A 13807-nucleotide genomic window follows, 5' to 3' on the forward strand; every position below is an offset into this window, starting at 1 on the left:
AATTAAACCTTTTTCAATGTTACAAAGAAAAATGCTTGAGACACAGAAAAAAAAGCACAAGAGTTGACTAGAAGAATCAGCAGTACCTTGGACATGAATCAGAGTAGGGTATTTGGAGAGGAGCAGGAAGATGACCTGCAACTCTGGAATTAGTGAACAAATGGAAGACTATAAATCATTTTATCACACTTGAGAAATATGATTTTGCATGACAAAATGGCTTTAAACACTGGATTTTTTGTTAAACTTGTGGGTAGACTATAAAGCATATACCCCACTTTATTTCATTAACATTTAGGAGTACACTAAAAGGGGAAAAACTAATTGTAAGTAAAATGAGAAGTTATGTACCTACCATAACGTTCCATGTTAGTTGACTTCTCTCGCCTTCTTTCTTGCTTGATGAGTTCGGAGCCGATCCTCGGCTCCGACTCGGCACTTTGCTAAGCTCGAGAGTCACTTTTACCAGCTCGAGGCAGCCCCATATCCCATGATGCAAGGCGTAAGTACCCAGATCTCGTTTGTTATCTATAGGCAATAACACCTAGCATAAAAAACTTCCCAGAAGGACAGAAAGGCAAAAAGCCTGAAGGATGGGTAAGGCAGACCAGAACTGTCTGGTCTTAAGAAGCATTCTTCCATATAGGGAGAAAAAGGTCTGTCCAGGCCAGGGGGCAGGAGGGAGGGTCGCAAGAAAGAAGGCGAGAAGACAACTAACATGGAACGTTATGGTAGGTACATAACTTCTCAATGTTAAGTTGTCAATCTCGCCTTCATTCTTGCTTGATGGGGCCGCGTCCCTAGCACCTCTATCCTGGGTGGCTCAATGGAACGGACTCTTGAGAACTGTAGAGCCAAAACTGGCTCTATCCCTGGAGGCCAAATCCAATTTGTAATGAGAAACAAAGGTATGAGAAGTGGCCCAAGTAGCTGCTGCACAAATAGTGTCTAATGGAAGTCTAGCCTGAAAAGCTGTGGAAGTGGCTAAGCTTCTGGTTGAATGTGCTTTAGGTTTTGAGCACAGCTGTTTTCCCCTGAGCTGATAGATTTCAGAGATGATGGAAGAAAGCCATCTAGATAAGGTCACTTTGGAGACAGGAAGACCTTTCTTGTTATCAGCATAAGAAAGAAAGTGCTGATCGGATTTCCTGAATTGTTTTGTTCTGTCCAAATAATATCCGAGTTGGCGGTGAACATCAAGATAATGTAATTTCTGTTCCGATCTGTTTGAGTAATTACGGAAAAATACAGGGAGGTCAATAGATTGATTCAAATTATTTTTCGATGCCACCTTAGGCAAAAAGGTTGGATTAGTTCTCAAGGATACCCTATCTTTGTGGAAGACCAAATAAGGGGTACGCACAGAGAGAGCATGAAGTTCTGACACTCTCCTTGCCGAGGTAATAGCAACAAAGAAGAGTGTTTTCCATGAAAGAAATTTCAGGGAACATGAAACAGCTGGCTCGAAGGGAGGAAGAATGAAGGATGTCAGCACTAGATTTAGGTCCCATTGAGGAGGAGGACTCCTGACTGGAGGTTTCAGGAGAAAAATTCCTTTTAGAAAAGCTCTACAAAGCCTGTGGGACATAATGTTGTGATCTGCAAACCCGACATGAAAGTTCAAGATAGCAGCCAACTGAACTTTAACCGTGGAAGATGAAGAGCCCGAGTGAAAGATTTCCGCTAAAAAAATCCAAAACTGCTTGAACAGGGGCAGTAAAAGGATCTATATTTTTAGCTTTTGCCCAACAAGAGAAGCGTTTCCACTTGCTGGTATAAATCCTTCTAGTAGAGGATTTAAGGGAAGCCACTATGATATCCCTAACAGGATTAGAGATCATAGGAAGCCTGGCTAAGGAAGGAAGTGGAGCAACCACGCTGTGAGGTTGAGAGAAGGAATAGACCGATGCAGCTGACCCGATTGGTGAATCAGAAGGTCTGGCACTGGGTCCAGATGCCACAGCTGCACCAAAAGGTGACGATGGAGGAATGGAAACCAAATTTGTCGAGGCCAATAGGGAGCAATGAGAATCATTTTGGCTCTCAAAACGGTGGCTTTCTGGAGTACTTGTGGAATCAACGGGAAAGGAGGAAAGGCATAAAGTCGTCCCTGGGGCCAATCCTGGGTTAGAGCATCTCAGGGGGGGATGGCCTGGCAGTGGGAAGAGAAAAGAAGTCTGGGCATTTGCTGTTTTGGGGAGTAGCAAAAAGATCGCAACATGGGCGGCCCCATTCTAGAAAAATCTCCTCCACTATAGATTGTTTGAGAGACCACTCGTGAGGCATGAGAATAGCTCTGCTCAATCTGTCCGCTAGAATGTTGGTTTTCCCAGGGATATGTGTTGCTATCAGAAATCGATGAGAGGAGATCGCCCATTGCCAAAGTCTGACAGCTTCTCGACACAAGGGGTAGGACTTGGTTCTGCCCTGTTTGTTGATATACCATACTACAGACATGTTGTCTGTGTGAACTGCAATTGTTCCCAAGGGAAGAAAGTCATTGAGGGCTTGCAACGTTAAAAGCACTGCTCTCATCTCTAGGACATTTATGTGCAGGTGGTATTCGAACGGTTGCCATGTCCCATGAACCATCCTGCCCTGATAATGACCCCCCCACCCGATCAGGGAGGCGTCCGTAGTGACTGTGGCTACCGGGGCCGGGGATACAAAGGGTCTGCCTTGATGAATCTGGAGAGAAGAAATCCACCATGATAGATGATTCTTGCAAATTTGCGTCACCAGGATTTGGTGACGCATGGGAAGTTGTTGGTAAGACCACTGGGTGAACAACATCCATTGAAGAAGACGCATGTAGAAACGGGCCAGAGGAAGAAGGGTAATAGCCGCAGCCATGAGGCCCAACACCTTCAGAACCATTCTGGCTTGTACCTTTTTGGTGGCAAGGATGATCTTCACGTGACTTTGGATATCTGAGATTCTTTGGTCTGTGAGGGTTGCTGACATCCAAACAGTGTTTAAGTTTGCGCCTATGAAAGTAATAGACTGGCAGGGCAATAAGGAGGATTTTTCGTAGTTGATCGAAATTCCTAATTGAGTGCAGAGATTTAGGGTGTAATCCCTGGCTTGAAGAAGATGATGCCTGGTGGTGGCTGAAAGGAGTCAGTCGTCGAGATACGGAAACACCTGGAATCCTTGACGTCCCAGGTGAGCCGTGACCACTGCCATACATTTGGTGAACACTCTGGGGGCTGTAGTGAGACCAAAGGGCAGGGCTCTGAATTGAAAATGACTGGACCCCAGCCGAAAGCGGAGAAACCTTCTGGAGCATCTGTGAATTTTTATGTGATAGTACGCGTCCTGAAGATCTATTGAGCACATCCAGTTGTCCTTTTCTAGGAAGGGCAAAATTGATTGAAGTGTGACCATTCGAAATCTTGTCTTCCTCACAGACTTGTTGAGTCTGCTGAGATCCAATATTGGTCTCCAGTCTCCCGTCTTTTTGGGGACCAAAAAGAATCTTGAGTAGATTCCAGGCTCTGAATGGTCTGTTGTAACTGGCTGAATGGCTCTTTTTTGTAGAAGCTTTGATACTTCTAATTCTACAATTTCCCTTAGACCGGGTGGCACATCTGGAAGGGAATTTTTGTGAGTGAAAGGACTTTCCTCGAAAGGAATCTTGTAACCCTTGGATATGATCGACTGTACCCATCTGTCTTGAGAGAGGGAACGCCAGGCTTCTGGGTACAGCGATAGTCTTCCCCCGACTGCCTCCAAGGAAGGACAGTCGGGCAACACCTCAGGGATGCTGGAAGGGCTTGTCAGAGAGAGGCTCTCTGCTTCCCTGGTTTTGTGGACCCCCTCTGCCTCTAGAGCGGCGTCTGTTGTTATTACCCCCTCTGCCTCTAGGGGTAAACTGACCACGTGTATCCGGTGCGACTCCTTGGGATTTACGGAACCACATTTTTCCACCCTTCTGACCTTTGGGGTAAGGTCTAGATGGGGTAGAAAAATGGACCCCTACGGCAGAAAGAGTCTTGCCGTCCTGCTCACACCTGGTCAATGTATCCTTCACTTGAGGGCAAAACAATGCTGACCCATCAAAGGGAGAGTTTGTGAAGGACGCCTTAAAGGGATCTGCAAAATTACAGAGTCGCATCCAGGATTGACGTCTAAGAGCCACTCCTGTACCTGCGGCTCTACTCGCTCCATCTGCTGCATACGAGATCAGCCGCATGGAGGAGTTTGCTATAGAATTAAGGATTCCAAGCTGAGAAGCAATTTTGTCCTGAGCCCCTGGAGCTGTAGGATCCTGTACTACTTCACCTAGCTCTTTTAGGATGTCCCTTTGGAGTCTGGTGAAGTGACATAAATAATTCAGCGACCGCATGGCAAAGGTCGCTGAGGAAAACATCCGCTTACCATACCTGTCCATGGTCCTAGAATCCTTGTTAGGAGGATGGACTGGTACAGAAGGATCTGCAAGTTCCTTCTTAGTGGCGGCCGCCACCACCATGGCATCAACAGGGACACCTTTAGTAAGGAATTGTTTTTCCGAAGGGGCTGTAATAAATTTAGACGGCCTCCTAGGAACTGGCTCTACAGAATCAGGAGCAGCCCAAGCCTTCCGAGCAATAACCTCCATCAGGGGGTCGAAAGGAGGAGACACCCAGGAGGTGGAGGGTCGAGATCCAAACGCCTCTAGGTATACCGACTCATCCTCGGAGGGATTGATGGAGGGCCAGTTTCCCCTCTGTTTTAGGAGTTCTAGGATGTCTGAAAAGGAGACATCCTCAGAGGGGGATCTTGGGGACCCCTCCGACTCATCTAAGTCAGTATCTGAGGTGGTAGACTCAGGGGAGTCCAGGTGCTTCCTCTTACAAGTCCTCTTGTGAGGAGGATCTCCTGACGGGTCAGGAGAATCCTCAGAAGAGGGGATTCTTCCCAATGGGGAAACCTGAGGTGGTGGATCTCTAGGTCCGGGAGCAAGAGAGTGGGAAGAGATATCGACAGGCACCATAGTGGGAGGAGCTAAGGGAATAGACTGCTGACTGAGCCCAGTGGACAGCACAATCTTCATCACCTCAAAGGCTCCCCTCCCTGGAAGATCCGAGAGAACCCGTTCTGAAGAAACAGGGACTCCCGGGCTCACCGAAAGGGAAGGCTCCGAGGCAGATGTCGGAGCCGAGCTCACCAAGGCCGAGGCTCCAAGGGGAAGAGCAGGGTCGGACAAGGGTCTGATGCCACTCACCCCCTCGGAGGAGACCAGGGAAGCCCGGCCACCGAATCCCTCCAAGGAAGGTCTCGAGGAGGAGATCAGAGTAGATGCTGAAGGTGCAGAAGGGGGGAGGATCTGTCCTTCAGCCCTAGCAGTAACTATTCCCACAGACTCCAGCTCCAAACTCTGAGGTAGAGTCGAAGGAGGAATTTGAAGAGGGTGTGGACTAATAGTCGTCTGTTGAGACGGACTATGCAGCATCTGGGCAAGTGCCTGTGATTTTAGCAATCTACTTACCACCCTCTCTAAATCATGGTCTGATAGCCTGGATGACCTCGATGATCGGCTCCGATGGCTCCGCTCCGAAAGGAGAGGTGAGGCCGGAGCCGAGAGTATCGGTTCCAAGGAAGGGGACCTGGACCTCTTCCTCGAAGGGACCATCGGAGCCGAAGAAACTACAGATCCAGACGGAGCCGATAACTGTTCGCTCCGAATGAAAGTTTCGATGCATCGGCTCCAGCCGGAGCCGATACAGACATAACAGTAATGGTGTCAGAGCCGGTCGGCGCCGACACCGAAGCCTGAGCCACATGGTGGTCAGAGCCAGTCGGAGCCGACACCAAGGTGACCATTGCAGTATTGGCACCGATAGCCATCGGTGCCGAAGATTTTGGCAAGATAGGATCGGCTCCAGCCGGAGTCGATTTCGACTCCAAAGGAGTCGGAGCCAAGGCCGCAGGCTTAGACACAGAAGCCTGGGCCTTGGTAGACTTAGAAGTCTTGCTCGGAGCCGATTTGGCCGGAGAGCCCTCCGGTTTAAGGAGACCCCTTAAAATCAACTTATTTCTCCTCTCCTGCAGGACTCTCTGGCTAAAGGAGTGACAAATTGCACAGGAGTCCTGCAGGTGGAGAGGTCCCAGGCAGTATAAGCAAGAAGTGTGACCGTCTGTCAGAGACATCTTCTGACAGCACGAGTCACACTTCTTGAAGCCTGAGACTCTTTGCTCTTTGGACATGGTTGTACACAAAACAGTACACACACACACAGTCCCAATCAGACAACTAAGGATTATAGATTAAACAATAATTAACCCCTCACACACACACCCTAACAGGGGGGTGGGGGGTGGGAGGGAATAAGGCCTGACTAAAAAGAAGGGGAAGGAAAATTAAAGTTAGTCAGAAAAGGGCTTACAATTAAGTAAAAGGAAGTATTCTAAAGAAAAGTGGTTGTTATTAAAATTTTTGGGGCAACTAGAAGTTTAAATCTAAACACTTACCAGGAGCTGGCAAAAGGAGGACCTCATCAGCGAAGAGGCAAACGAGATCTGGGTACTTACCGCCTTGCATCATGGGATATGGGGCTGCCTCGAGCTGGTAAAAGTGACTCTCGAGCTTAGCAAAGTGCCGTGTCGGAGCCGAGGATCGGCTCCAAACCCATCAAGCAAGAATGAAGGCGAGATTGACAGCTTAACATCTATTTTTTCTTAGTATTTGTATAAAACATTTCATGATTTAAACTGCATGTCATACACAGCAAAACAGTTTTACGTAGTGCTTAGTGAATGGTATTTTAAATGGGGGGGATCTTTTCGGTGACTGTTGTATGTGTTAAAGACATTAAACAAGAACTTTTTTAGTTGTAACATATACAAGTTTCACAGTACAAGAGAAAAAAAAAAGACTGAACAGCAGCAAGATTAACGCTCGTATGCTGTGATCTTGCGCTGCAAAAGTGAATTGTTTGTATTATATATATAGAATTAGGATAGTTTCTCTCTATTTTAAAACAGTGAATGTCTAGATGACTTACCTTTTGCTTAAGCTGTAAACATTTGTTTTCAAAAGCGTGTAGGCTTTAAAAATAAGACATGATAAAAGCGAAGAAAATGTTAAGCTTTTTACAACTGCAAAGATATTAGCTTATTTGTTTTCCACTGCCAAATAATCAGTGGAGTTGAAATGTATGCAGCTGAGAGCAGCTGTGCATTTTCTGAGTGAAATGTACAAAGACTCATGGTGGAGTACATTTCCATTAAGATAAGCTATCTGGAGGTCCACGCAGTTAATCTTGAGAATTCTGAGCATTCTTTGCTGAGGGAAATGCAAAATTTAAAGGTACAATTGCAAGCAGTTCAGTGAAAAAATTGTTTGAAATTATAAGAAGCAAATAAGAGGTAATAGTAGTAATAGTTTAATGCAATTAATAGAGCAGTGTACAATTTCATTTTAATGATAGCTGTTCGAGATTATGAATATAAGGCTGAAATTAATTCTGTTGTAAATATGTTGAAAGATAAAGCACAGAATAAAAAGTTTGCTTGAATATACGTATAGAGTTTAGCAATGTAAAATGTGCATTCATACTATATGTATAAAAGGCTTCTCTTCACAGCATCAGAAAAGCCTAACAAAGCAATACTGGAAAGCAAGTATCACATGCTTTTCTCATGTTTGCAGAACAAATATCTAAACTCAGCAATACACAAAGTTTTTTTCAGCAGGAACAGAACAGACATTTCCTTTCATACTTCTGTTATTCTGATTGCGTGCATTTCCACATCAGCAGAACTGCTGTCAGGACAATAGAAAAGTCTATAAACAGACATTATGTTACCTCCCACAGAAGGCCAAAAAAGATAAGAGGAAATAAAATCTATGTGCATGACTAGCACTCTATATAACAACTGTAAGTAATTCAGTTATGTGAGAGGTATTTTGCAGAAGTCATCATTCATATCTATAATGAAGGAAAACTTTGTAAATATATGCTACAAACTAACAGAAAAAGCATGAGTCGTTTGTTATAAAATAAGTATCTGTAACTGTGCTTATAGCTGCAAAATATATTTCTTTATCAGTGTGCAATTTGAAAGGCTTGGTGCTTTAAACAGTACAGATGGAGTCATGCAAAGCTCTGTGACGGAGTTCAGCAGTAAACAGCACAGCATAGAAGCAGAGAGCGCAAATTAAAATAAAATATTTAATAGCCAGTGCATTTTTTATTGGGGCTAAAAGTTGATGTTTTCTGAAAGTATACAATCAGTTTTTCATCTCTGGAAGAGGGAGAGAGATAAGAAAAGAGCAGACAGCAGTCAGTGAAAGTAGGAGCATAAGCTGTAGTGTGTACTTTAGCATAGAGGACCTTAAATTTAGGTTAAATAATGCCTGTAAGCATGGCCGTTAATTTGGGGCAATTATTCACTTCTCGAGAGTTAAACTTCATGTTCTGAAGATATACATAGTTTTTCAGGTTTGTTCCAAGATAACAGGAAATGGAAGTGTTTTGTATTTAGTTTTTTCAGGGTTTTCATTAAAGCAAAATGTCTTGAAAATGTAAAATAGGTTTAAATGGATATGAGAAAAAAATAACTGTACAAAAGATTAGTCTGCCTAACTTGTCTATACATGCAACACAAACACTGGAAGTAGACATTCAAAAGATCTGCCATGTATAAAAGGTGGGAACAATAGCTTTTTATCATGACGACTGTGTTGTGCCATCCATATTATCCTGGAACATGAATGTCCTTACAGGGAGAGAGAAAAAGGAAAAAGTATTAAATTATCTTAATCAATACAGAGTACAAATGCCAATGCTGCCGAGAGACACATTTGGAAATAAATGAGCATGTGAATTTGAGAATTTTCAGAATGGATATAAAAAGGGGAATAACTACGCTAACTGCTAGAAGGGCTCCGATAGTGATACATGAGGTGGAAAAACAAAGTGGTAGATTTGTGATAGTAAGGGGCCATTGGCAAGGGAGGAGGATTACAATGGCACGTAATGATATCCCACCAAAAATTACTATTATGCTACTTAAGAAAATTTGAGAGAAATCAACTTTCAGTAGGGAATAGTATTTATAGGTGGGGATTAGAATTTGATTTGCAATAATGTGGATGTATCAGGGACCTAGAAGGGACAATATATCAGAAAAGGGTAAATTTCTAAAGAAATCCAAAACTGAATTCAAAATTGAAATGGGCCTATAAGAAGCTAGGTCTGATGGTTTTTACTGTCTATTGCAGTCACCACCGCTTTCTTCCAGGAGGTTAGTGCTTCTCCTCCTCTTACAATACTGTTAAACAAAACATTCCAGATTTTTATGATCTTTTTCCCTCCTAGCTTCCAATCTTCCACAGGAATACTATCTACTCCTGCAGACTTTTCGTAGGATGACTATACGTCAACATTTTTATTTCATCTCCTCCAGTCTTACCTGTTAATTGTTGAGCATCATCCATCTCTAATGTCAGCATACTTAAGTCTTCCATAAATGTTTCCATTTGTGTTTTTTCTTTATTTCCACATTGCTCCGCTTTATACAAATCTCTATAAAAGTTCCACAATATCAATAATACCTCCACTGAATCTCTGGTTATTTTTCATAGGAAGTTACCAGGCTATTGGCCCTGAGGCCCTTACAAGCCTAGCAAAGAATTTAGCCCATGTTTCAACAAAAGGCTTCCTAGATCTGGCAACAACCCTTTCTACGTTCTGTTGCCCAAGTCATTGTGCAGAGAGTTGTTGTGCTTTGGAGCTCTTATCAAAAAACTATGACTTAACATTACTCTTTCTAAACAGTTGTATATTACCCGGATACTCCCTTCTCTGCAGTTGCATATCTTTTTTCTGCGAGGTCCCCCTCATTCAGAAAAAACTTTAACTTTTGTCAGCCCCTATTACCTGTTAACCATATTTCTTTTTATTTTATTTCTACCTTATTTTTAAACTCCACTTTCATTTATCTCATTCATTAGCTATAATTTCTGAATCCGCGGTGGTGGTGCTGCGGTAGCGTTGTCACCTCACAGTAAGACGCTGACTGGTTAGACTCTCAGCTAGAGCGTCTTCTGCGTGGAGACATGCGTGAATGGGCATACCTTCGTTGAAGGTTGTGTTTTAGGGCTGGCAACTCAGCACGTAAAAATCAACTGCCAATCATTAGCGGACCGGAGTTGCGCTGTGGTGACCCCTAAGTGGGAAAAGCCGAAAGACACAACAACATTAGCTATAATTTCTGAAACAAATTCTACCCTCCCAAATACTTCTTGAACAATTTCCCATATCCACTCCTCTCTTTTTAATACGTAGGTGGGAAAGTGCCAGTGCCTCATTTTTATTTCATTACCCTGTATTGCATCTTGGTTGTTATTGGTGTATGATCTGAAATAGTTATTGGATTTGCGCTGAAGCTACTTAATGCATATAGTCCCATGAAATATAATTACTGTACACCTTGGAGAATGATAAGTAAATTCCCTCAAGAATTTGCTAATACTGAATTCACATCTTTCAAATCCAAATATTTCCATAAATTTCTTTGTAAATCTACCATCTTGCATTACATTTTCCCTTGTCCCCCAGATATACCCTCTGTAGAAAATCATGTTATAATCCTCACCTACAAGTAATATTACCTTCCAAAAGCTGATTTCTCTTGAAATTGTCTTAAGCTCTATAATAGCAGTTTTAGATAGACTACAAATAAATGAAAGCATAAGCCTCCACCATTGCTAGTAGCCCCCAACTACCACAAATCTAAGATTACTATCTTTTTTCCTCTTCTGTCACTATTGGAGCTCCTCCAATTAGTATAACTACTCCCCTTTTCATTTGTCCCTGATATTTTGCTGAATATCCATCAAGAAATCCTTCCTTTAACAAACTCATATGGTCAAGTCCTTCCAAATGTGTGTGCCCTCCTGTACCATTGCTATTTACAGTCTGCATTTCTTAATATAATTCAATACTCTTACCTTTTATTTACTCCTGTAAGGCCATTCATGATCCAACACAATATGCTTTGTGGAGTCATTATGATAAAAAGCTACTATTCACCAAATATATACGATAGCTTTTTAAAATGTCCTTTCGAGCTTTTGTGTTATACTCACCCACTCTTTGGCAGGTTGATCCATTACAAATTTTTTTTAAAGAAACATCTTTACTAAAGTTTCACTTATGACATAGGCAAAAATACATTTACATAAATGAAAACAAACCATATTCACATACTCTTAGTTGCAAGCATTTTACATCACAAACCATACTGACAATTTTAGTTGCAAACATTATACATTACTTATAATCTACCCAATCACTGTCAGTCAAACATTACATAACTCATTCAAACCCTGGCTTCTTTTAACCTAATTCCTCCTCTGCCTGTATTGTTCCAATTCCCGTTTTTTCCCTATGCAGTTTGCTCCTACCCTTTTCTAAAGATCTCAATTCCAGTTTTATCTCTGTTGCTATATACTTGTATTTATAGTACAGCTGGTTTAGACCGATTTCCATTTTCTAGTAATTGCTCTTTTGGTGGTCAACATAAGACTCAGCAAGGCCTTACTATGTCTTGGAAATTCCAATTCTGTATCATAACTCAGAAAAATCATTTCCCTAGTTACACCAATTTGCTCACCCAGTATCTCTGATAAAGTAAAGTAGTCTGCAGGGAATATTTAAAATCTGCCAACTCATTACACTCCTAGAAAATATGTTCCCAATTACCTCTTTCTTCTCCATAACATTTCCAACATTTGCTGTCTACCCGAGAAAAAAATTCTCTGGAGTCTACTTGGAGTAAAAAACAGCTATGTAAACATTTCCAAGCAAAAAGCCTAAATCTTCCAGACTTTGTTGCATATTTGGGAGACAAACATACATCAACCATTGTTTCTTTGTGAACTGCTTATCCAACCCGTCTTTCCAATCCTTTCAAACCTTCTCTGATTGATTCTTATAGTGATCATGTAATAATTTACATTGTCTACTAATTGGTCCTTTTAACAGCAGCTCATGTTCCAGATTCTACTAAAAACTCTACCAGTGGTGGTTTTTCTTTTAGGACCCCCCCCCCATTTCTTTCTCTTTGCCTATACTCCAATATCAATCCATGACAGGGAGGACAATCTCAAATGTCCAGTCCAAATAAATTCTTGGCATCTTCCCATTCTATTACCTTTCCCTTTATAGTTATTTGCTCCCAATATCTCAGTTCTTTTGACAGTTTTCTGTAATAAAATTCCAGACACCTCTTGCCCATTGTCTGTACCCCTAATCGCAGTCGTTCCTATCAGCAGAATTTCCTTTCCCCATTCCTGTGTTAGCTCAATTCTTGGAATACTTTCTGCTACTTTATGAATATAATATTCTGTACAATATATTATTCTCCCTAAAGGTCTGCATCCAAAAATCCCAGTCTCTGCTCATTTCTTGAGCTTCCCCACTGTTTCATCATCATCCCTTTCTACTATGAATTACAAGTTTGTTTGCGTTACATATAGCAGCCTTAACTATGTAGCTCTGAAATACTCGTTCAAATCAGGTAATCCAAATCCACCTTGTTCTCTTGGAGGAATCGGCTTAAACCACTTTACTCTTGCCATCTTCCCCCTCCCCAGATAAAATCCTACAGCTCTGTTTTCCACAATTTCTCCTCTGGTTAATAAAACTATCCTTGGCCTGTGTACAAGATTAAAGGAGCTATCCATATCTATGTAACAGAGCTTCCAGTTTCTTAGTCCCTGTATTATCTTTTGTTTAGTCTCTTCCTACATATCCTTAGCTGCCACACCGGAATCATTTTTAATCCATACTCCTAAATACTTCATTGTATCATGTCCCCATAAATATGGAAATTGCTGAACCAATCTGTGTGGGGGAACATAATTTACCGCCATTGCCTTTGTTTTACCTTCATTAATTTTGTATCCCAAAAAGATATGAAACAGTCTCAAAATGTTCCACAACACTGCAATGTCCTTTTTTGGTTTTATGAGGTATGAAATATCATCATCTGCAAATACAGCCATCTTTTATTGACTACCATACCAATTATATCCTTGAATTTCTGAGTCCCTTTTTTTTTAAACCAATGGTTCTAAATATAATGCAAATAACGAAGGGGACAGAGGACATCTCTGCCTGGTTCCTCTGCTCAAGCAGAAACATCGGAGAGGAACCCACCCACTTTTTCACCTCCAATCCTTCATATAGCCTCCTAATCAACCTTATAACTATTAGAGAATACAGATGCTTCCATTGCCCTACTCAAAGTCCCAGCTTACTCTGTCAAATACTTTCTCTGCATCAAGACCAAACAGTCATATTTTCTTGCATTCTGTTTCCCTCTGGATCATCAATGTTCTGTTAATGTTGATGAATGTTGGCCTCCCCTCCACAAAAGCACAGTGATCAATATCTTTCAATTTCGGCACCATTTTTGCATTCATTTAGCCATTATAGACAAACACTTTCTAATCATGGTATAGTATTGAAATAGGCCTGTATGAAGCTGGATCTGATGGATTTTTACCCTCTTTAGGTATTACTTATTTATTTTTATTTTACGTTTGTTTACCAGGGAAGTCTGTCTGGGCAGGATTGCCAGTTTTCAATGGAGGCCCGGGGAGAAAATCTCCATACAATATGATAATCAGTGCAACATACAATAATAATACAAAATTGTCAGTACACAAATTTTTACAATAACTTATAAAATAAAGCAAACAACTCTGTCAAACATTCATAGAGGAGTATTAGAAACACACTGAGGAAATGAGAATATTCACAATATTGTTAAACATACAGCAATGTAAGCAACAGTACTTAATACATGA

General features: G+C 41.8%; 1 protein-coding gene across 1 annotated transcript in view; it reads right to left on the reverse strand.

Moving 5' to 3' along the window:
* The window catches only part of LOC122805592, a 161370-nt gene that overhangs the window by 93871 nt on the left and 53692 nt on the right, over positions 1-13807 (reverse strand). The window lies entirely within an intron of this gene.

The sequence above is a fragment of the Protopterus annectens genome, chromosome 6.part1, assembly GCF_019279795.1.
Source record: "Protopterus annectens isolate FY-2018-M chromosome 6.part1, PAN1.0, whole genome shotgun sequence".
Classification (NCBI taxonomy): domain Eukaryota; kingdom Metazoa; phylum Chordata; order Ceratodontiformes; family Protopteridae; genus Protopterus; species Protopterus annectens.